The sequence below is a fragment of the Mesocricetus auratus genome, unplaced genomic scaffold, assembly GCF_017639785.1.
Source record: "Mesocricetus auratus isolate SY011 unplaced genomic scaffold, BCM_Maur_2.0 Super-Scaffold_100020, whole genome shotgun sequence".
NCBI lineage: Eukaryota > Metazoa > Chordata > Mammalia > Rodentia > Cricetidae > Mesocricetus > Mesocricetus auratus.
Genome location: NW_024429201.1, coordinates 17864948 through 17890112, shown reverse-complemented (window position 1 = coordinate 17890112; position 25165 = coordinate 17864948). Strand labels below are relative to the sequence as shown.

Sequence of the window (25165 nt, the reverse complement as noted above, 5' to 3'; positions counted from 1 at the left end):
TTGGAAGATGCTGGCTTCTGATGTGGCTGGCAAAGGATGGTGGTGATGGTGGTGATGGTGGTGGTAACGGCTGCAACAGTGTGGTCACAGCCACCACCTCCTCCTCCATCACATCCATCACCTCCAACTCCACCTCCACACCTCCACCTCCATCACATCCATCACCTCCAACTCCACCTCCACCTCCATCACATCCATCACCTCCAACTCCACCTCCACACCTCCACCTCCATCACATCCATCACCTCCATCACCTCTATCACCTCCACCTCCACCACTTCCATCACCTCCACCTCCATCTCCTCCATCACCTCCACCTCCATCACATCCACCTCCATCACCTCCACCTCCATCACATCCATCACCTCCACCTCCATCTCCTCCATCACCTCCAACTCCACACCCATCACCTCCAACTCCATCACCTCCACCTCCACCACCTCCATCACCTCCACCTCTACCACCTCCATCACCTCCAACTCCACCTCCATCACCTCCACCTCCACCACCTCCATCACCTCCACCTCCATCTCCTCCATCACCTCCAACTCCACATCCACCTCCATCACCTCCATCACATCCACCTCCATCACCTCCACCTCCATCACATCCATCACCTCCACCTCCATCTCCTCCATCACCTCCAACTCCATCACATCCACCTCCATCACCTCCACCTCATCACCTTCACCTCCATCTCCTCCATCACCTCCAACTCCATCACATCCACCTCCATCACCTCCACCTCCATCACCTCCACCTCCATCACCACCACCTCCATCACCTCCACCACCACCACCTCTATCACCTCCACCACCTCCATCACCACCACCTCCATCACCTCCATCACTTACACCACCACTACCAGAGTTGATGCACATACAAGCAAGGGGTAAAGAAAGCAGGCAAAATCAGAAGGTTTTCTTTTGAACTTTACTATGTCCGGGATGCTGCTGAAAGGTACCACTCATTGTGGGGAAAGGTTTTATGTTTTCAGTTAATTCTTCCAGGATGCCCAGAGGCATGTATGTCTCTTAGTTGATTCCAGATCCAATGAACTTGACAACCATTGCATATGAGGATTGAGAAGAACTCCAAGAGTTGTATAGGTAGATTTGTTTTATCCCAGAAGTGATGAGATACTGGTGGAAATCTTTAAGAGTTTCTCAGGAGCAGAATTTGGTGGTGATACAGGAATCTGAAATGCCCCCTATAGGCTTAATCTTTTTTAAAAATTACTTCAAGATGCATTCATTTTGTGTGCTTGTGTGTATTGTATGAGGCATGTGAGTGAGTGTGTGTGTGTGTGTGTGCGCGCGCATGTGCGTGTGTGTGTGTGTGTGTGTGTGTGAAGGTCAGAGGACAACTTGTGGGGCTTGATTCTTTCCTTCTATTATTTGGGTCCTCTGAGTTAAACCCTGGTCATCAAGCTTGGTGGCAGGCACCTTTACCCATCTTACCATCTTGTCAGCTCCAAAGGCTCAGTATGTAAGCACCACTTCTCTAGCTGGCCATGCTGCTTTGGAGAACCTTTAGGAAGTAGAGTCTGACTGTCCAAAGTGGGTGACAAGGGCAAGCATTTGAAGGTATGGCTAATGCTTAGTTCTAGATAGTAGTTCTGATCCAGGTCCACTGTGCTGTGAAGACTCTGCCACATGGTCCTGCTGTCATAAACTTCACTCTGCCTCCCCACCATGAAGGATCAAGACCCTCTGGACCCATGGACTGAAGCATACCGTTCCTTCTTTGAGTTGCTGCTGTCAGGTATGTTGGAGTCAACAACATACCAACATTTAGTACATGTTTGGCCCTCTTGCCAATGGGATACAGACTATTAAAAGAAAGTTTTTATCTTCCCACTGCTGGCAGCAGACAGTGTTGTGACTGTTGACTCTGGACACTTGTGCTCTGGATGCTAGCAGTTTTTCCTCAGATGACTTACCCCAAAAAAGTGATCATATGGAAGTTGCCCTCCTCAGATCAGGATACCATATAAAATATTGGTATCTTTAGTTCAACTTGGAAAAACTGTGCTGGGCTAGCCCATCTACAGAGTGCTCTATGGATCTGACTCCTTTGTTGTGACTGTATGTGACACTATTACAACTGAATTCTCTGACTTAAAAAAGACTTCCTTTGCCTTCCTGTCACCCCTTCCCCATGATGTCATCTCAGATGTTTCAGAGAGTCCTGAGATTACAATGTCCTTATTCCTTCTGAAAATTTGTGACCTGCTCCTCCCTCCTTGGGTCAGTCTCCTACCTCAAGATCTTTGTGGAAAAGGAAATGGCTTTTGGGATTTTGGTTCCTGACATTTTGTGGCATTTATGATTCTCATTGTGTAACAATTTCTTTCTATTGGTACTTTTGGAAGTTACATGAAGGACAGCTGGGGTGACTCTTAGACACTCCTCATTCTCGGGGTGTAATAAGAACATATCTAGGCTCTTCCCATGTGTAAGAGGGAGCTTTGCTTCAATGGCCAATTGGACTTTTGTTCTGTGGGATTCTACTTGGAAATTTGAAATGATTTCTGTGCTCAGCAGCTGCTTTTTCTTAACCAAACCAGGAAGAATGTTCTCATTGATATTTACAAGAACTTCTAAAACTGAGAGCTTTCTGACTAGTGATGAATACAGATGAAAAAACTTCAAAAACTTGAAAAGGGTGGGGCTGTTCTCTAACCATAGTACCTCTCTCGCTGTCTCTCTCTCTATCCCTCCTCCCTACCCAAAATGACAAGTTTCTTCTTACTTTCTTTATACAAGTAATGCAAACAAAAAGTACCTCATCTATCCTTTCTGACAAACCTATTACTTTTGATGGGGCCTAAGATGTGGAAGGCTGGAAATCAGATGTGTTGAATAACTCAGGCTGTAGATGATTTATGGATTTTCAGTGTTGATGGGTCATTAATAGATAATTAGTTCCAGAAAACTCTCCTGATTTCCCACAGGAAATGTTCATCCACTCTGCGATGCCATGCTGTTATGTGTACATTGCTAGATACTGTTCCCTTTCTGATGTTAAACATAGGTTTTAGTTTTCATTACAAAGTCAGGGTGTATTCATTATCAACAATAAGACTGTAGACATGCCATGCTTATCTTTCCTATGACTCAGAGAAAGCTATCTATACCTTGCTGTGCATTCCTCTAGAATGTTCTCTTTGTGTGTATATGCTTTTAAAAAAATAACATGACATAATAATTGTAGATCCAAATCTTTTCTATAATGCACTACAAATATCAGTAAGCATTTTAATGTTTTCAGAGCTATGTCTCATGGTTTATGCTAATTAGAGTAACAATGTGGCTTTCATAAGCACTGGAAGTCTGTGCTGGATCCTCATGGTAGACATTGATTCCTTGCTCTTATAGCAGCAGTCCTGAAGGTGACTGGGTCACAATGACAGCTTCCATCTGAGTGGGTGTTCATGGGCTTGTGTAGTTACTAAGATTTAAAGCATTTTGACCTTCAGAACATAAAATTCTAAGAGCTTGGGTGAAGGAGTGGAGACCAAGGGACAAGGAAAGGAAGGAGAAGGAACGGTGAGAGGAGTTTTGCAAATGCCTTTTAGCTGTGTAGTGGCATTTTGTAGTCCACCGTCCATCTGAAAGCCTCTTCAGAGTTCTCCGTGGGTCACTCCATCAACCCTCCCGTTGTCTCTTCAGAGGTAACAAAGACAGACGGCAACAGACATGAAATGTGAGAGAAGAGATGCTGGAGACAAGAACATCAGCTGGTTGCTGAAAGCCTGCCAGGTAGCTCCATGTTCCAAAGTCCCAACCCCTATGGGGATGCTTGGACTGTGCACATGGCCTTGCTGTGGACCGGGAAAGAGAAGGAAATGTAACTTCTTGCTTTGTGACCCAAGGGACTGTGTGTGTACCCTACAGTAGGACATGCCAGAGAGTCACTGAGGGTAGAAAGAGGAACAAGGCTCTTGGGCCAGGACAAATGTTCGCTTTACTTCCATTCCCATGTGTCCTGGGATTGCTTGCTCTGATGAAGCTGCCATTTAAGTATCACAAAAAGTATTTGAGGGTGCAAATACTCACTATTAAAGAGTCTGAAAAAAATGCACTTTGGGCAAGGAAAAGGAATGCCATGGGTTCTTTGAGAGCGTCTTCCAGCACTTACTTTCCACCCAATGAATCTCATTAGTTAGTGTATAGGAAAGGAACTGTCATTTCGTCATGCTTGACTGCATTCGATTTCCGTGTGGTATTTAGAGCCTTCTCCCCACCCCCACCATCCCACAATTATGCTTTTGTGACACGAAAGGTATAGGGATTCTCTGGGGGCTTGAGAATGTCTTTGCTTTATCCTAAAAGTATCTTTCTATTCCCTCCGTGCAATGGCTTCTTCTTATCCTGCCTAGGATGGAAAGATACAAAACGGGCTTCTAATTTCATGGTTGAAGTGAGAAGAGATGATATCGGAGCAGTTCCTGGCAAACATTTTTTTTCTAATACAAATCTAGAGTTTGTCCGTGTGGCCACAGCATGGCCAGGAGGATAAGCAGGTGTATGTGTTCACACGGAGCTTCAGCCTGGGTACTCTTTCCTGAAACAACCCGAGGACGTGGCAGAATGTTCTCTGTTTGCAGTGCGAGAGTGTGGGTGGTTCCTCCGAGCACCTTGTGGCTTCCCTTGGGATGTGATCATGGTGCCTGCAGGTGTATCAGTTCCCTTCGTGGTGGCCCCTGCACAGACTTAGCACACTGTTCTCAAATGCTCATAGCAAAGCAGACTTGAAGTAGCCAAGAAAGGAGAGGGTTAAGAGAAAGAAATGGGGTACAACGTGAACATCTTTCCCCCTTTTCAGCTTTTTAGAAGATAAATGTTTCAGATTTCAATCTGTGGTTCCCAGCAGTTCTCTGGGAACACTGTAGTCGGCCCACAAAAATCGCTACTGCTGAGCCAACCATAGATAATGCGTCTCAGCAGGGATGACATAATGTGCTAAAAGAAGACTATGATGTAATGCCCATCTCAGAGATCAGAGCCAATTTCCGTTACAAAGCCTTGGAGTCTAGCAGGAGGTAATGAGCTAGCATAAATTGTGCAGGACGGATAAATTCTAGGTCTCATATTCCTATCTGCATTTTTTTAAAGGCAAAGAAAAAAATAAAAAAGAATTCCTATATCAAAAATACCTTCTTAGCAAGTCTTTGCTCACTCCCAATTCAGACAGAGTGCTGCTCCAGGCTGCCCCATCACCTTGGCCCGCATGCCAATTCTGTGTCTGGGTCTATAATCTGCAGTAAGATGGTGATGTCATCCCTAATGCTAAGTTTGTGTCTGCGGATACCGTTTGGGAAGAGGGTGTGATGCTTGAAGGAGATTGTGCCTTTCCTGGAATGTTGGAGTAACTAGGTTGGAAATGCCCCAGAGGGACTGGGAGGGAGGTGAGGAACATGGATAAAAGTCAGGCTCACCTTGAAAAACCTTGTTAGGGGTAACTTACCCTGCTTGTGCAAGTATGTGCACCCAGACCAGAAGCTCCTAGATAACGAGTCTCCTGCTGCCTCCCTTGATTAATTATGCAGTCTGACCTCCTAGGGTACAGTCTGCCTGGCAACAGGCAACTGGAGTCCACCTCTTGGTTGTGTTTCAATATAAATGTTAGAAATGGTCATAACTCATCTGCTCAATGAGAGTTTCGGGGAACTGGGAAGGATGCATAGCACGGAGCCCATGTTCTTGGTGGCAGTTTCACCTGTGGCTTGCTATCCTCTGGAGCAGTGTTCTCAACCTTCCTGCTGCTGCTGCTGCTGCTGCTGCTGCTGCCCTTTAGTACAGCTTTTATCTTCCTGGTGTGGTGACCCCCCCAACCATAAAATTATTTTTGCTGCTACTTCATCAGTGTAATCTTGCTAGCGTTATGAATCATAATGTAAATATCTGTGTTTTCTGATGGTCTTCGGTGACCCCGGTGAAAGGGTTGTTCTACCCCTGAAGGGGCCGTGACCCACAGGTTGAGAACGACTTCTCTGGACGGCAAGGGGATAGTTTTGATTCACTGTGGCAGCTCCAGACTTGTGACAGTGCTGGCAATGGACTGGGGCTTTGTGAGCAGAGCACTGGCTTTAAGAAGGGAATAAACATTGGATGAATATGAAATAAACAGATGACAATGTCTGGTATAGGAAAAGGAGAGAAATAAAACAGAAGCATGACATATATGCTGAAGAAGGATTGCTCCTGGGAATGTGTAACCTGAAATGGTTTTTGCATTCTAGACTTTTCTGTGAAGCTCCAGCAAGTGTTTAAATTCTTCCCTGCTAAAAAATTAGTCATCACCATATTAAGTGTCTCACTTAATCCTTACCAGAACCTTCAGAGGCAGTGATCACCTCCATTTTCTAGAAGAGGATAATGGAGGCTTGTGGGTTTAAATCACTTGCCAGGATTGCATAGCTAAGGTGTAGACCACATGGTGTTGTTTCACTCTTACATCTCTGAAGTCACCTGATTTGAATAGAGCTGATCCCTGTGCTTAAGGGGTCATTCATTCTTCAGGACAATGAGTTCCTTCTTGTTAGTATAAAACAAAGGCTTTACCTCTGTATCACAAGCCCCAGTGCTCCATATACACCAGGTGTTCAGTAAGTGCTTGCTTCGTATCATGTTGAGGGAAGATAGGGAAAAGGGATGCATACAGCAAGCCCTGAGGAACTAAGAATGAAATGGAGTCCAGTTACTTCTAGTTCATTGGTGAATACCCTGGAGGAAGATGGTAGGCTGTATGTCTGTTAGGAGCTGGCGGGGGTCTCTTATTGTGTGTCCTCATATTATTATGATTAGTGTTGAATCCAGGGCCCAGAGCACTTAAGCATGTGGTCTACTGCTGAGCTACACCCTAAGCCCTGACCCCACATTCTTTAGCATCTCTCCAGGTAGATAAGATATCTCTAGAGACCAGAGCACCAGAAAACATAGGGGATTATTTATTAATGTGGGACTCTTCATAGATAAGCTTTTCTGAATTCAATAATGCCAGTTTCCCAAAAAGAAAATCTCTAATATTAAAATGAATGAGAGCAGGCACATATATACTACACATAGGGAGGTCATGTAGGTCAGAAAAATTGATTTGGACTATTTGAACTGATTGTTTCCTTTCTGGTCAACAGCAAAGTGCATTATATTTCCACATCAACAAAGAAATTCTGAGAGCATGCCACTTTTTTAAAGTCTGAAATATCTGTGATATCTGGTATATTTCCTTATTACGATTCTGCTATATTTTGAAAATATACAGAAGTAATAAAATTAAAGCATTCCAGGCTATGTGGCAGCTTATCCTGATAAGCCTTGCACTTAGAGGCAGAGGCACTGAGGTCATCCTGAGCTAGAGAGCAAGCCTCTGACCAGCCAGTGCTGCACAGTGAGATTCTGTCGAAACAAACAAACAGAGCTGGCTAGGACCCAAGCAAGGAAAAAGTGTGTGTGTGTGTGTGTGTGTGTGTGTGTGTGTGTTGATGAATAAAATATTATTAATTTACAGTAAACAAAACACATTCCTTTAATCAATCAACAACACTAGCAACAGCAAGACCATCTCAATGGCAGACTCAAAGCTTCACACTTCCAGGTGTTTCTTGATGTGGTGGATTTTGTGTCCCCAGAAGCACCCTAGGACTAGTTGTTTCAGTCTCTATACCCAGTGACTCCTGCCCTTTCTACATCTCCAGTGCCTCAAGAGTCAATCTGTTCTCCATTCCCACACTAGTCTTCATCTCTTGCCTGGATCATCAAAAGGTGGCTAACTTTGAGTGTCTCTCATCCCTAGTTTCCTTTCTCTGGGAGTCAACTAATGTGTCTACCCGGAGTTCAGACTGAGTCTCTCAGCCTACCTTCTTATAGTTCACTAGCTGGCTTCCATACATGCTTCCAACCAATTCTCCCTTCATTCACCTCTCCTGTGTGTTAGCCAGACAGGTCCATTTAGGCCTTGCCAAGCAAATCTTTGAATTCTTTGCCCTTGTGTCACTTCTGTTTTCAAGGAAGTTTGCTCTCGATCTTTGTCATTCCCACTGTCTGTCATTCTCCATTTTTTGACTCATAGTGATGAAAGTGATTGATTGGTGACAATTGGGAGACAGCCTTAGAGTCTCCACTCATTGAGGTTTTCTGGTTTTGCTGGATCTTCACATACGTTGAGGAAATCTAAGTCCGTCATAAAGGTGAATCTCACATTGTGTACATAGTAACAGGTTCTTAGAGTCCCTCCAAGGGTGCGTTACTGCATTCTTCCTTTCGCTCCCACAGTAATGCTTAGTATGACTTACTCTAAAGGCTCCCATCTGAGCCCTCCTTGTGTTACAGCTGTGGGCATGCAAGATCACATTCCTGGAGTTTGCTACCAGCAAGAGTATTTTTGCCTTCTCGAACGATGTTTCTAGTGACAAAGCTCTGTCTCTTTCATATTCATGCACCATACAGTGTGCAGCAGAGCTCTTAACATATGGCAGATGTTCAGTGAGATAACTGCTGAATAAATGAGATGAACATTTTAAAATCCACACTCACGATACCAACCGTCGAAGCATCTATTGCCATAGAGCTAGAACGTGAGGCTCACAGAGCCACACTTATCTCTGCATCACCCTGTCCTTGGATTATGGATGCCCAAAGGGCATCTGTGAGAAGAGCTGATAATATCTGACTTTTGGGAGGGGGTTGGGAGATCAAAAAGTTCAAAGCAAACACTTGGAAAGAAAAGAACAGGGTGATGAGTATTTCTCACTAATTGACTTTCCTGTTCTCATTTAATTTTCCCATCCTCTCCTTGTCTGTTTTTCATCCCTGTTGTCTTCCTGCTGTTCTCCCCACTTTCTGATGAAGGGTGAGAAATACAAGTGAATGGTGAGGAATATGATTGATTGCTGACATTTGGGGAGATAGCATTGAGATGTTTCTGATTTTGCTGAATTATTAAACACATTAAGGTGATCTGGGTCTTGTTTTCTCGTTGTATAAAATGAAAGGACAGTAGTGATCTGTCCTGAGTTCCTTACAGCATTAGAATCTCTCTAGAAAGAGATAGCACCAAAGGTGTTCAGCCCCTTATTCTGGGTGAGGAGTTCTGGAGCAGAAATCCATTCATGGTGAATTTTGCAGGGTGTAGTGGTGAAAAGGATCTGAACTGAATGATGCAAAACAAACAAGACTGAAGAAAACAGGGTAATAAAATCCCTCTGTACAACATAGTGTTGTAGAGAAGAGGGTGGCAATACCAAGGTGAAACCGAGGGACAGGAATGTAGTGTTTCTTTGAAGTTAATGTAGACACATGCAGATCCAAATCTCAGGCAAAAGAAGACTTTTATTGTCCATGCCCAAGCAGCTGACCAGTCAGTGAGCTTTCATCTCTGATGAGCTCTGATATGGATGGGTCTACCTTATGACATGCTTACTCTATTTCCTCTAACTGAGGATGGCAACTTCAGTCTAGTCAGGCTGGCTGGATACTTCTTGCTTGAACCAAAATAACTATGAGTCAAGCAAAAAGATCAGGTGGGCTCTAATGGCCTGGTAGAAATTTTTGTAGTAGGATGGGTGTCATGAAGAAGATGGAGTTGCCAATGATGGGTTCCAAAGTTTGTTCCCATGCTGAGTAAATAGAGCAGGGGAAAGAAAAAAAAACCTCTCAGGAAATATGTGTGAATCATGAGTTATTCCTATGGCCACCATCCTTTAAGGAATAGACTCACTAACCAACTTTAAAATGACCAGGGCCCATGTCTGCCACTGACCACAGACTTGTCACCAGTACTTTATGGTATACTGAATCAAAAGCTTCCGACATGTCTAAAATTAGTTCAGCTAAACATATCATTACAGGCCTGGGAAAGTGTGAAGAGCCTTTCATCGCCCATGTGTCCCAGGTGCAGTCAGTTATGGGGCTCATGGATGCCCTAAATCAGTCCTTTTAAGTGCTTGAAATAAATGACCCTTAGGCTGATTTATTTAATTGCCTGAAGATACATATTTTTAGAAAGTTTGGAAGCATTCTGTTCATCTATTTCAAATCATTTGAATATAAAAATGTAGCATTTTCACACTTTGGGATATTTAAGTCCTCTATTCCATTTTTTTCCAAGTCTCTAATACTTTTTTAAACCTTTCAAATTAGTTTGTTTAAAGGCCAATTTTTTTCTCACAGTTTTTGAGGTAGAAATGGAATTTTACCAGCTTTTAGAGGAAAAATCATGGTAGTTTGTTGTAGAGGTTAAAAACATATGGGCATACTATTCTGAGCTCTATGTTTCTGGTAGGGATTTAAATACCCAGGAAGAAAAGTAGCAAGGACAGATCCATGTTCTTATTCTCTTTCACACATACCTCTAATGGCAAACCAAAGAAGAAAATTTGTTCTTCTTATCTTGCCTATTGAAGGACACACAAACGCTCCCCTCATCTCCAAACCTAGGACAGAAAAATCATGGACCATTACTGACCTCTTGCTTGACACAAACCAGGTGGTTTCAATTTCTTTACTTTCCAGCCCAATTATTTTGAAATCCATCTCTCTGCTCACTAAGTCAGCATGCCCAAATATATGTTTCCTCGAATGCCAGGTCTATAGGATATTAATAGATGTGACTTAGGCAAAGAGTTTTGTGTTAAGTAGATTTCTTTATGACTGGCCTTTGCAGACAGCCTAGCGTGTGATGAGATTCCATTTCCCACACTTACTGACCCTGTGTGGACTTTCTTTTTCTTTGTTTTCCCATCCCCCCTCTCACCTTTCATGCTTTCCCCTCTCCTTACCTCCCTTCCTCCCCACTTTGTCTATTTTTCTATGCTGTTATTTGCTATACCGATTACCCAGAGGACTGACCTCTTCAAGGGCAGAGGCTGGGATGTAACCACTGGAAATTCTTTGAAATTTCAAAATCCCATGTAGTTTTCATTTCACTGAGCACCTTTCTGAACAATGCCCACTTGTTTTGAATGCTGATATGTTCTAGCTTTTCCACCTCAGTAGCTCTGGGAAGTTACTTGTCTTCTTCTCCAAGCCTTGATTCTTTCACATACAAAATGATGAGGCTGGGCTGGGCGGTCTTGTGGACACTTGGGGCACTCTGTTCACAGGCACTCTAAGGCCCAGGAGAACAAGGGCTGTGGTGAGATGATCCATATTTTTCCTCTGGAGAATCTGAACTGCCTGATTCGGGCTAATTGTGCTGGAGACAGCAGAGACAAATCTGGCAACACTAATCTACAATAATCGTGTGGTCACAGCAGCAAGAACTCATTAGAAAATGCTTTCTAGTATAGCCTAGTCCCCATGTGCCTTCTCATATTTGACTTGTCTGAGGGCACTTTCTCCCTCTCCTTCATTCATTAGAATTAGTAATTTATCTTAAAACTTAATTTTGTTCAGAATTTTTACCACCACTATCTTAATGCTTTTCCTAAAATGTGAACTCAGAAATTCTTCCCAGTGTGGGCTACCTGATGCTTTTGTTCCCGTCTATGAGGAAGTTTGCATGCATATTGGTACATGATATAAGAACAACTGGGTGGTTTTCATCATATTTGGTGGGTGCATTTAGATGATACATCTTAAAATACAAGCCGTGTAACATCCATGGGTGAGACTAGCTCAAAGAGGGATATTGGATATTAGACACATTTTCCGAACACCTGAAGGTATCGATTTGCAATCAAGATACTTTCAGACAACTGGCTGTAGCTGCCTTGGGTGATGCAATACAATATAGAGGTCAGGCTATTTGGGGAACTAAAGGAAATGAAAATTTAAGAGGCTAATAGGCATGTGGGTTAAGCTATCTCTGTATCCTCTTACCCAAGAAAAATTTGGTTTTCTGACACTTTGGCAATAATGCCAGGCTGAAAGAGAAATTTAAAGACAGAAAAGGTAGCTTTTAACTTGGTCCCTAAGGAGTTCAGATCTTCCATAATCAGAAGACAAATGAGGCTAATCAAATGATGCTCAACATCATCTTATCTTATGTGAGAATATCTAAAGAGACACACAAAAGCCCAATAATTTGGAAGACTAGAATGAAGGGAACAGCACTATTTATCCAGGACTGTAGTGCATGGCTAGGTGTCCTGGCTGTGGTTCCCCATCAAGAATATAGCTAATGTTTGGGTTCAGCATTGGACCCCAGCATAAAGAAATAGTGGGAAACAAATTCTTAAGTGTTTGTACTGCTGTCAATGATGACAAATGCACTTTATGTTTCTTCTGAGTTCCTGGAAGCTGCATTAGGACTTGACTGGATAGAAAATGATCACTCTCTTGATTTAGATTAAATGGATTTCAAAAATGATGGGTGATACATTTTTAAGAGATGAGAATTAGGGGAAATCTTGCTATCAAATTCTGGAACAATTTCAGTGACTTATAAAGTTCTTGTGTTGGTATGAGGGGTGTGTGTATGTGTGTGTGTGTGTGTGTGTGTGTGTAGTTTGTGTGTCTGTGGTAAGTACAAGTCAGAACCTCATGGAATTCTACTATGGAGTGGCATCTCTAGCCTGGTTGTTATTGTAAATATCTTGAATTGCAAACTTCTGCAACTGAATGGAAATGGTAGACGCTAGAAAGGACACCTGTAGGAGTTCATTTAGCTTGTATTCCCAATTTAATTAAAATTTATAAATCTTGTTAGTTTTAAGAACAGTAGAAATGAAAGTAGTATTTTGATAAGGTGACAGCATGACTTTATGTATTGATAATATTCTCAACAATCACATATGGTAGACATTATTGACATCTCTGTTTCAGTGATGATAGATCGTTCAACTAAATGCCACTCCTGGTGGCTGAGGAAAGATACAAGTCTAAGTCTTTCCTTAATGTTCCTTATACAATCCCATGCCTAGCTGTGTGCTATTTTCTCTTTATGGCTAGTTTTGATTTTAAAAATGAACCAAAATCACAAAGTAAGAAAATTCAAGAGTGCAAGAAGAAACGTGTATCAGCCTTTGTAGCACATCCTATGTCTTACTTTTGATATTGATTGTTGTGGAGCTTACCTACACTATCTTTTTTGGCTTCATGGTTTCCTAATTTTGCAGTGTGGAATACCTGCTAGAGCCCACTAGGTCATTATTGTTCCTGTGTCAGTCTGTAGGTGAGAGCTATTATCTACGGACAATCCTCAAGCCACTGGGAGTGGAATCTGGTCAATAAATGCTCCCTTCATATTTTCCCCTTAAAAATATATCTACAGTGTTGCTTTTTTCTTTTTGCTTCCTCTGCATTCTTTTTTAGCTCCCAACTCTTTTTTGATGCATTTCTGGAAATAAATGACCCACATGTAAGCTTTTATCTCAGTCTCCATTTTCTGGAGGGAAACCCAAGCTAAGATGAAAGACTGTGAGAACATCGGTTTCAAGGCCACTCCATGTACTATAGTGGGCATTTGTTGTTCCTGGCACTCACTGTTCATGGCTTTTCTTATTATAGCCACTGTAGTCTGATTTCATCCTGTCTTGACTTGGCCTATGTGCCTTTGGTACTCACCCGATTCCATCTTTGACTTTCCATGATTCAGGACACAGTCTAGTCTTAGGGTCAACATGTGACTCAATCAGAGTCTTTGATACATTTCCCAGGAATAGATCTATTGCTCTTATGTTCTGAGTCTGTTCATAACAGGCAGAAAAGCCCATAGTGCTAGTAGTCATACTTTCATGTAGGACTTACGACTGGGGAAGGAAGAGCTAATTAAAGGGGGAAAACCCCCATCCTGCCTAGCCTATTGTCCTGTCAGTGTGCTGGCTTTGACTGACCAGCTATAGTAGATGTTTCCAGAACCAGAGCTTACATAAAGAGAACTAATAAGGGGAAAGGCAAGTCCTAATCATATTATTTGAGTTTCTAATCCATCTATATGCTGAACCAGATCTGTCCCCCATTTTAGCTTGTATAAGCCGAGAATCATCATTCTATAATCTGTTTACTTGTCTCAACCATTCTTTCAATCTGCAGGATGCCAAAGTTGACCTGGACTAGCAGACGTCAAGATGCATCTCTTTCCCATCATACAACTACCTTCCTAACAAGATTAAGAAAAGCTACCACAGGGAGATGGACTCCCCTCACCACCCCCTGCATCTATCTATCCAATCAGACTGAAATGTTCTGGGTGAAATAATTTGTGGCACTGTTTCAATCTTTCCTCCTAGAGTAGCTGATGCTTCTTAATATCTTTGCTAATGAGATCATGGGAGCTGTGGCTAATGTGGAATCATTTCTGGCTTGATGCAATGGGTGGGTAGCTGTGCAGTGATGGCTGTGGTATGACTCGCCTCTGTAGCCCTCTCACCATAGTGCAGTTTCTAGAATTGCTATGTGACATGGATACTATGCATTGGGCTGTGCTGTGAGTCTGCACTAAGACAATATAGTCCCAAGCATGAATTCTGGTGACTTGGATAGTTCATGTCCTTTCATACTTTGCATTTTAGATTTCCTGAAAGCTTAACCAGCGTCTTTTGCAGAGCTGCCTCTTCTGGGGAAAAGAGAACTCAACTCAGATTTAGATGAACTTTGGCATCTATTACAGGAAAATAGCTTACTGTTCCCAACTCTGCCCCTGTTCCTACATGCCATTACATTGCTAATTTACCTAAGACTATGATACAGTCAAGGGCTCCCAGGAAAAGGACTGGGGGTTTCATGCAGTCTTGGGATGGCCTCAGCTATTGAATGTCTTCCAGGATGCTTCCTGAATCCCTAGAGCTTGTTTGGTTTTCAATTTGCCTCAAATTCAACATCAAAGTAGCCCAGCCTCTTTAAAAGATCAGTATTCTGAAACTCACCTCCATCTGCCTATTGTCAAAGCCTGTTATTAATAGCCAGATACATTGTGTGGTTCTTTGAGGTGAGAGCTTGGGAAAGGGCACTCAAAGTCATTCTGGAACTATCAGAAGGGCCTAGGAGTAGGATTGCAGATGGATTCCTGAAAGAGAAGGAAATGGAAGGCTAGAGAGGGTCTGCTTGTGTTGGCAAGTTTCTGGAAGAACTCCTTTCCCCTGAGGTCAACCAGCATTCATCCAATCATGTTCACACAGCTGCTTCCAGGTCTGAAGGACAACACCTCTTTATATGCGACATCGTAGTTTCCATCATTTTTGCCAGGTACCTGTGTAACTATTGTCAGGTCTAAGTGTGTTTGTATGTGCCTTCATCGTCTTGGTTATTTATGCTTCAAGGCAAAGAAGTATGATGTGGTGAAATGTACAGTTTTTAGAGTAAAGCTAGAGACATACAGGCTAATTTTCCTGTTGCTTATTTCAGTCATGTACTCTTTGGCCAAGAGAATGGGTTCTTGCTGAGAGAGAAGGCCAACAGGAGGAGTGAGGAGGTCACCTCAACTTGAGCTGTCTCCATGCTTCAGCTGAGCTCCACTGTGGACACCTTTTCTAGTTGTTGTGACAGAAGCATCCCAATGAATGATTTAAAGGAGAAGCAATTTATTTGGGCTCACAGTTTCAGAGCATTCGGTCCATGGTTACCTGATCCCATGTGCTTCAGCAGAAAATCAAGTGGGCTAGTGTAGAACAAGCATGGGGAAAGCTGTTGACCTTGTAAACAGGAAGCAGAGAGTAAGACAGGAGGTGTTGGGGCAGCATGTGCAACCATGCTGGAAATGCCCTACTTCCTCCATCGAAGCCCCACCACATGAAATCTCCATAACACCCCAGATAATGTCATTGAGCACATGAGCCTGTGGGAGGCATTTCATATGAAAACCATAACCAATTCTCCCAGGCACATGGGTAATAGCTTTATGCAAAAGTTTATTTTTATATTATGTTTGTCTTTAGGGCTCTGTTTAGAACCCATTAAGTTTTCTTAGCCTTCTTATAGACAGAATTATACAATCATTACAAGAACAGTCCATACCAACACCATCTGACATTCCTTAAGAAGTTGGTTTCTAAATCAAAAGTCTGGTAATGGTTTTAAGCATTTCCTAGATAGCTTGCTGTCCAGGCAGGAGGTTCAATAGCAAATGTGCTCCGTGAGCTTCTATTTGTCATTTTGGAAAGACTTCAGTGCTAATGGTGAAATATCTGTGAGAATTTTCCATGCTTAAGGCATGTTTCTCAACATCATAAAGAGACATAAGAAGGACAATGAAAACCCCTTGATTTCAACACATTGTGACCAGGAATCCAGGTCACAAACAATGTGATAAGGGTCTTGTATAAGTGCAAAGACCACAGTCCCAGAGATGACGATGTTCACTCAACAAAACTAACCTTTTCTAGGACAACAAATGTATCTACACAACCTTCCTAGTCATTGTCACTCAGAGACAGATCTCCATTTCATGTCCAGTAGTGTGGGATTTGTGATTTATTTTGCAGCCAAAGCATAGAAACAGAGCTGTTCTTATTTCATTTGCCCAAACTAAGAGTTGATGGAACTAGATTAGATATTTTTATTTCCCAGGAAAAGTTTCACTGCGTCAGTGAACCACATAGAACAGCACACTGCTACATTAGTCTTAAGAAGTCCAGGAAGCAACATGCGGTGACAAAACAAAATAAAATAGAAGCTTGAGTCAGACGAGACCAGACTATGTCTACTACCTGTCTCTAGCAACTGCGTGCACTTGGCTAATTTATTTAATCTCAATAGTGTTCTCTTTACTCACTGGGATAGAAGGGATAATAAGTCTCTTTCAGGGACTTTAAGAGGGAAAATGACTTAATATACATATTACTAAACATGTGCAGTCACTAAGCACCCCATAAATGGGGGCACACATGCAAAGTACCTCTTATTAGGTCACCCTTAAATACTTATGTGGAGTGACTAGGCACTGACACATGTACAAGGGAGGTTACTCTGGCACTGTCTTGGCAACAGATTTGCAATTTTGAACACTGGATAAATAACAGTAAGGGTTAGGATGATATTGAAATTTATAAAATTGTTTTAAAATATAGATTCATTTTTACTAAGTGACAGTTCATATGGCATATATATATATATATATACTTTTTATCAATGAGGTTTATCATATCAGATAGAGACTATAGTACAATTAATGTTATTTTTTTATTTGACTAAAACCCATGGTTTGGTCACAGAAAAACAAGTGTGTGTCATCACAGGTAGATAGTTTTTTTTTAATTAAAAAAGCATAAGTTTAAATGACTGATTGTCAGTATCAGAGAAATTTGCATAACATAGATAACCTTGTACATGTGATTGCTAAGCTGCTTACAAAATAGATTGTCTTTCCAAAATTTCTATGTTGGAATGACTGGCCCTGCTAGCCTGAGCAAAACAGTAGAGCTGGTCCTGGTAGTGTGAGTATGGGTGACCTGGATCACCCAGTTGTTTTCATTTTATTTTTTAACCCACTCGTCTCCCCATCCCTTCAAATAGACCCTCTGCCCTTGCAACCTCACTCCGAGATAAAAACCAAAGTTAAAAAATAAACCCCAAATCAAAGAAAACAAAGAAATAAAACAAAACAGAAGCTAAAATAAAACAAACAAAAAGAAGATAGTCGTGGAAGCCATAGGTAGCTGTTGAGTCACCCCATTTACCCTCCTGCTCATTTGTTTTTACTCTTTGCCAAGAGTCATTGGTATGGCTCGAGGCCTCTGGCTTCTGCTCTCCCTGGGGCTCCTCCTGGATATCCTGTTGGTGTCCTGTGTCATGGAGATTGTCCTGCTCTTTTGGATCTGGAAGTTCACCCCCTTCACCTGCTCCAACTGTTCATAGAAGGGGTGGATGTTGGGGTGGGACAATCATAGCCCGGGTTCTGGGCCTGGTTAGTAGCTTGGTTGGTCAGCTCACCAGCTTTCCCTCATTGTCTCTACCTGGGTGACTTCTCCAGCATTGCCTCTGCGAGCTCATCCAATGCAGCCTGCAGCAAGGAGCAGGGTCAGCTCTGCTCAGGTTCTCAGATCTGGGTCACCCACACTCACATCACTAGGGCCAGCTCTACTGTTTTACCCAGGAGGTGCCGGGCCCTCTCTCCTGATTGCTGCAGGAGGTAACAAGGGGGAAAGGTCAGCTCTCCTGCTCTCACACCCTCAGGGCTGCACCCCTACAACAGGGTCAGCTCTACTATGAATCCTGTTTAGAGAAGCAGTCTAAAGAGATAACTTGGTTAAATGAACTCGTATGGCTGAGCCCAAGCACAATATGATTAGTGTATTTAGAAGAGGAGGAAATGAGACATAGGAAGCACACTGGAGAAGCCAGGTGAAGGCAAGGGTCAGCATTCATTTGAAATCACAGATGAGAGGCCCCCAAAGGGACCAGCCCTGGTCTCTCAGAATCAAGCTCCAAAATCCAGACTTTCTGTTCCTTAAGCCACTAGCTTTCTTAATAGCCGACCTAGCAAAGTGACACAAACACTATGATAATGTCTCAAAGATTTGGTCTTCTAGCCTAGCTGGGGGCCAGGGTCATTCTATTTAAATGAAGCTACAATTTTTTTCTTAAAGGAACAAGAACAGACTGGAACTTGGTGTTTCTCCTTGAGCGGGCTACATTTGCCCACTGCGGTACAACATTCAGAAGGTGCCATTAAATCGAGATGTGAGAGAAATGAGAATCTGCTGGGAGATATAGCTGAAGTAATTTAAATGTGTGAAAAGTTAGTTTGACTGACTGGGGAAAGGGAGTTTTCCATCAGTACAGAGTTCAAAGGCCTTAGTGTCAGAAGGACGATATGCAGCAGTATAGGAATGGGGTGGAAATTTCCAGGTAAGTGTGAAGATCTGAAGTTGAGCCCGATGTTTAACTGTCATGAGCAGTCTGTGTGCTGGCTGGCATTTTGTCAACTTGACACAAGCTAGCATCATCTGGGATGAGAGAAACTCAAATTAGAAAAGGCCTGCATCACACTGGCCTACAGGCAAGTAATGAGGGATGCAGGGGAGAGCCTAGACCACTGTAGGCTGTGCCAGTCCTGGCCACAGAGTGATGAGTTACTTTACAAAGAAATGTCCTCATTGTTTAAAAGTTAACTGCAGAGTCATGGATTATAAAGTGAGTGGTTGTATAAATAAAAAGTGAGTGGTTGTAGCCATGAAGAATAAGCCAGTAAGCCCTGCTCCTCTATGGTTTCTGCTTCAGTTCCTGCCTCCAGATTTCCTGTCTTGAGCTTTTCCCCTGGCTTCCCTCAATGGTGAACAGTGACACGGGACTGTAAACCAAGCAAACCTTTCCTTTCCCAAAGAGTATTGGTTATGGTGTTTTATCATACCAATAGAAAGGAAATGAAGGCAGTGTGATTTGGGTGAAGTGGGTTTATGGTTTTCGGTCTGTCCACATTCTGAAGAGGAGATGTTTCATTTTGTTCTTAGAGGATTAAGTGAGTAAATGGTGGCTTAGTGTATAAATGCACAGTTAATTCTGTTACTATTAATGTTGATGCATTAAAATTCTGCTGCACAAACTATGGGAGAACTCACACTCACATTGCAATGGTTTACACAGAGGTTACTAAATGCTGAGGTTTGGATGTGATATTCTTTTTAGTTATGACATTGATGTGGAGAACTCTATTGTTCCTATAATTTGAAGTTTCATAGTGACAAACTACCTTACAATGAAATATTCTCATTGTTCAAAGTTAGCTAAAAGGGTATGGATTAAAAAGTTAAGAAAAGAGGTATGGATATTGTTTTAGGCCAGAGTGGGCTGTGGTTAGCACTTGTTATTGATCCTTTGGAGTTGTGGGTAGTTTTCTAGCATCTGTGTATGCATGACAGTGGAAATAGGATATGGTTATGACTTATTTTTAGACCTTAGCTTAACCTGTGTCTGTTGTCATAATCACAGAGCTTCCTTGGTTACCATTGCTCCACTATCCCCTTTACATTTGTGGTAAGCCAGTTAGTTTATCATTGAGGTTGATCAGAATAAAACATGCAAGGCCAATGGCTGATAAATAGACTTCCTTCACAAAGTTCAAAGGGGCACTGACTAGGCTTAGGCTCATACAATATTACCCAGGACCCCTTAAAATAGGAATGTTCTTTCTCTGTGATGCAATGGGGATGAAAGTTTTGGATCTAGACGTTCCTTATATTCATTCTCAGTGTATAGGCAGGCCACTGTGCTTACCTGGAGGAGGATGGGCTCTCTCAGTCATTGTTTACATGTTCCCTACCCCCTGCTGGAGCTGATCTCCAAGAAAGGTTCATAGAATGGATCCTGAAGGAGGAGAAGAGAAGAATTCAGGGCCTCCAGGCAACAAAGCCCAGGAAGCCTATGGAAGTTCCATGTAACCCCAGAAGAATTTACTTTAGTAGGGGTAAGTGTCTCCTCTATAACTTCAGACTAACATACCACCACTTTCCATTAGTCTATGAAGTCTGTGCCAAGGCAGATCCTATTTGGCTTGCTAAATTGCATTCTTTAGAAAGTTATTGAGTATAAAATCCTGCTTGATATTTTGTTGTTGCATTTCCCTTCCCAGAGTGGATGGGCTCATAAGAACTCCTTTGATAGAAAACTTCATGGAGTCTTGAGGAATTTCAACCAATTATGATGAGAAAATACATTCTTGACGGGTGTGCTGACTAGTAGTCTCTGGGCCTGGAAAGCAGCTCTGCCAGGAGGGAGCTGGAATGACAGCAGACTGCAATGGGAGACGGCAGTATGAAAGGACAGAGTAGTGGGGACTGAGGTGACAGCTGGCCTGTCAGCTCCTTTGTGAGCAAGCAAGGTTGAGAGGGGCAAAGAACCTTAGGGATTTGGAGAAGGAGAAGTTGGAGGTGAGAAGAACTCAGGAATGGACTCAAGGGGGGAACTAAAAGAACTGAATATGGATAGCTAATGGGGAGGATGGCAATAGTCTACCAGTTTCTGACATTTTAAAAGACAACAATTTTTTATTATCATTTTAGGTGGGATTATATTTGGCTTTTGCTTCTACATCACTTTAACATTGAAAGAATTCAGGACAGGAACTCAAACAGGAAAGGAACCTGGAGGCAGGAACTGATGCAGAGGCCATGGAGGGGTGTTGCTTACTGGCTTGCTCTTCGTGGATTGCTTAACTTGCTTTCTTAGAGACCCCAGGACCAATAGCCCAGTGGTGGCCCCACCAAAATGGATTGGATTCCCCCACTGCTCATCTTATGGAGGCATTTTCTTAACTGAGTTTTCTCCTCTCAGATGTCTTTAGTTTGTGTAAAGTTGACAATTGACCCTGCAAGAATTATTTATATCAGGATTGATATAACCAGAAAAGCAGAGTTGGGGCTTGAAAGGATGGATACCGTGAGAAAATGTTCTGACTTTTGTGTCTGTTTACACAATAGGACCACCACACTCCTGAAGATGTGTTTGTGTGTTTGTGTTTATATCACAATAATGGAGATATTTTAAAAGAGATTTTTTTAGACTGTAGTTCTATGTACTTTGTGAATAGGACACCATTATAGTCCAAGGTGATCTAATCGAAAAAGCCCCAAGAATAGGGCCCATGTGAATATTTTATAATTTCTTGTTTGATCAAAGTGAATTATGTCTGTGGTCACCTAACCTTCAACTTTAGCAATCAGTTTCTATATGTAGCCTGAATCCTAGCTTCTAGAAATCAAGGGCTTAACAAATGAACTGAAAATGTTCTTCTAAAATGCTGACTTTTTTTTTAAATAGATTTTTTTCATACAATATATTGTAAGTGAAACTAAGGTAATCCACTAAAGACTGACTAAAAGAATAACAAACACTTATTTGGGGGGGACACTCACACAATAATGGTAGAGAGTCACTGTGGTCTTCTGCCCCGGGGATACAGGAAGTTGTGATCAGATCTCCAACCACCACCCAAGACAGCCCATGAGTAAGAGGGACGCACAACCCTGTCCTTCAGTTTTTAGGTTGTCATGTAAGCATACAAGGCCACACCTTAGGGCTTGCTGCTCCAATGTCATTGGCTAAACAGATTGAAATCCCACAACACTTTACCTTTTTTGTTTTTCTGAATAAGAAGGTTCTAAACCAATCATAAAACTATACACAATAAGAACAAATACCAAGTATTACCCATGAGAAAGAAAAGGTAAAGAAAAAAACCATTCACAAAATAGAACTACAACAAACATGAACAACATCAAGAAACAGACACTAAATTTCCAGGTAATTGGCAAATAATAGAGATTATTCCAACAGCTGTCCTATCCCAAGGAGCCCAAGTCTTGTACCTAAAATGTCTTAGCTAAGATATGAGAGGATGGTGACTGTGATTATCTAGCCTTCAACCCCATCAAAGATGTGAGAAGTAAAACAATATTACGTGAGTTAGTAGGAAGTACAAGAGGTAACTTCCAAAGGGTGCAAGAAATGACAGAAACAGCTGGCTACTGGGACAGTCACCCAAAGGCTCACAATGACATTAGAGAAACTGAGAATATCTAACAGACCAGTTTTAGAAGCAGAAAGATTCGAAAGACTGTCCTTCTCTGCCTTGGCAAAGTGTGCAGTAGTCACTTTTGCTTGTATCCTGCTTGTCCAGTTTGGACAGCATGCCTACTGTTACCAGTTGAGGCAAGGAGAGTTCTTTGTTCAATAGGTCGGTTTTGCCAAGAAGAAAACAAATGGAGTGTCTCTGGTGCCCACCAGATTCTCAGGGATAGCTCAATGCTGCCAGGAGCAATTGCGTCTCATGTCAGCAGAGTTCTAAATTATTTAAACGCCATATTCTGTAGGTTTTTTGAAGAGTTTGAAGATCATATAACTATGCAGAGTACATCTCTGTGCAACTAGAGAACCTGACTAACATAACTAGATATGAAAAGCATGGGTGACTATAGCTTATAATTCTTAATATCTATATAGCTTAAAGACTGAAGCTTCACATATAAAAATAAACAATCTTTAAACAGATGTGTAGCAATGAGGACAATGACCTCTAATTGTTTATATATATATCTTGATCAGAGGTGGAAATCTGTAGTGCAATATTATATAAATATCCTAAAATTGCATCAATATAGTCTTAAGCACATGCAGAAACATACATACATGCAATATGAAAAAAATAGTTTCACATTAGTGTGCAAAAACATTGTAAACAGAAAGAGGAACACACAAATGACAAATATAATTTCAAGTATGTAAAAATTACATGAGTGCAGACAGGAAAGACATCAGCCCTTTCAAGCCCCAAACCCCAGCCAGTCCAGCTTCAGGACCCCCTGCCCAACACCCATCCCCTTGATCTTCCGGGGCCGCTCCTGGCATCCAGAAGATCCACCCACACAGGAAAGACATCAGCCCTTTCAAGCCCAAAACCCCAGCCAGTCCAGCTTCAGGTGAGATTGGGTCTCAGGCAGGACTCCCCCAACACCCATCCCCTTGATCTTCCAGGGCGGCTCCTGGCATCCAGAAGACCTGCCCACACAGGAAAGACATCAGCCATTCCAAGACCCCAACCCCAGCGAGTCCAGCTTCAGGAAAGACATCAGCCCTTCCAGGCCCCAAACTCCGTGTCAGCATCCCTAGCTTCAGCTTCAGGAAGGAAGGAGACCAGTGGAGATGGAAAGACCCCACCAGCACCCACTGGAAGAAGAGATGGGAAGAAGACAAAATAAGAGCTCACTCAGCAAAATAGAAACACCAACATGACCACACCAGAATCTAGGGATCCAACACCAGCAAGACCCAAAAAGCACTACATAGACGAAGAAGAGGAGACAGACCTTAAAAATTATTTCATGAAGATGATGGAGACCCTCAAAGAAGAAATGAGGAAATCCCTTAAAGAAATAGAAGAAAAAACAAACAAAAGAAATCCATGAAATGGGGAAAAATTTCAAGAAATAAATCTCTCAAAGAATCTAAAGAGCATCAAGAAAAAACAACCAAAAGAATTAAGGAAACAACTCAAACAGTTGAAGGATTGAAAGCTGAAATAGAAACGATAAAGAAAACACAGAATAAAGGGATGCTGGAAATAGAAAAGCTGGGTAAACGATCAGGAACTACAGATGCAAGTATCACCAATAGAATACAAGAGATAGAAGAGAGAATCTCAGGTGTTGAAGCATCATTAGAGGATATAGAGTTGTCAACCAAAGAAAATCTCAAAACCAACAAATCCTTAACACAAAATATCCAGGAAATATGGGACACCGTGAAGAGGCCAAACCTGAGAATAATAGGTATAGAAGAAGGCGAAGAAATACAACTCAAAGGTACAGAAAACATATTCAACAAAATCATAGAAGAAAACTTCCCTAACCTAAAGAAAGATATGCCTATGAAAGTACAAGAATCTTACAGAACACCAAATAGGCTCGACCAGAAAAAGAAGTCACCTCACCATATAATAATCAAAACATCAAACCTACAGAGTAAAGAGAAAATATTAAGAGCAGCTAAAGAAAAAGGCCAAGTAACATACAAAGGCAGACCTATCCGAATTACACCTGACTTCTCAATGGAAACGATGAAAGCCAGAAGATCCTGGACAGATGTCCTACAAACGCTAAGGGAACAAGGATGCCAGCCCAGACTACTATATCCAGCAAAGCTCTCAATTACCATACATGGAGAAAACAAAATATTCCATGACAAAGCCAGATTTAAACAATACGTATCCATGAATCCAGCACTACAGAAAATGCTAGAAGGAAAACCTAGATCCAAGGAAGATAACTATATTCACAAAGACACAGGCAATATATAATCCCACTTTACAAAACACCAAAAGAAAAAGGGAGGAGAAACTACACAAAATGACTTCACTAACAATAAATCAAGCACAAACAAGGATCATCAATCAATGGTCATTAATATCCCTCAATGTCAACGGCCTCAACTTGCCTATAAAAAGACACAGACTAGCAGAATGGATACGAAGACAGAACCCTTCCTTCTGCTGCATACAAGAAACACATCTCAACATCAAAGACAGACGTTATCTCAGGGTCAAGGGTTGGGAAAAGATCTTCCAATCAAACGGCCCCAAGAAACAAGCGGGCGTAGCAATCCTAATATCTAACAAATTAGACTTCAAATTAAAATCAATCAAAAGAGATGAAGAAGGATACTTTATATTCATCAAAGGAAAAACACATCAAGACGAAGTCTCAATTTTAAACATCTATGCCCCAAATACAAAGGCACCTACATTTGTGAAAGAAATATTACTAAAGCTCAAAATGCACATAAAATCTCAC

The 25165-nt window shown here is 41.9% G+C and overlaps 1 long non-coding RNA gene across 1 annotated transcript in view; it reads left to right on the top strand.

Moving 5' to 3' along the window:
* The window catches only part of LOC110339280, a 61664-nt gene extending 46494 nt beyond the window's left edge, over nt 1-15170 (top strand). Inside the window, exon 3 of the long non-coding RNA XR_002381399.2 lies at nt 13980-15170. This is a non-coding gene — a long non-coding RNA (uncharacterized LOC110339280). The remainder of the gene's footprint in view (nt 1-13979) is intronic.
* Nucleotides 15171-25165: the final 9995 nt, after the last annotated feature.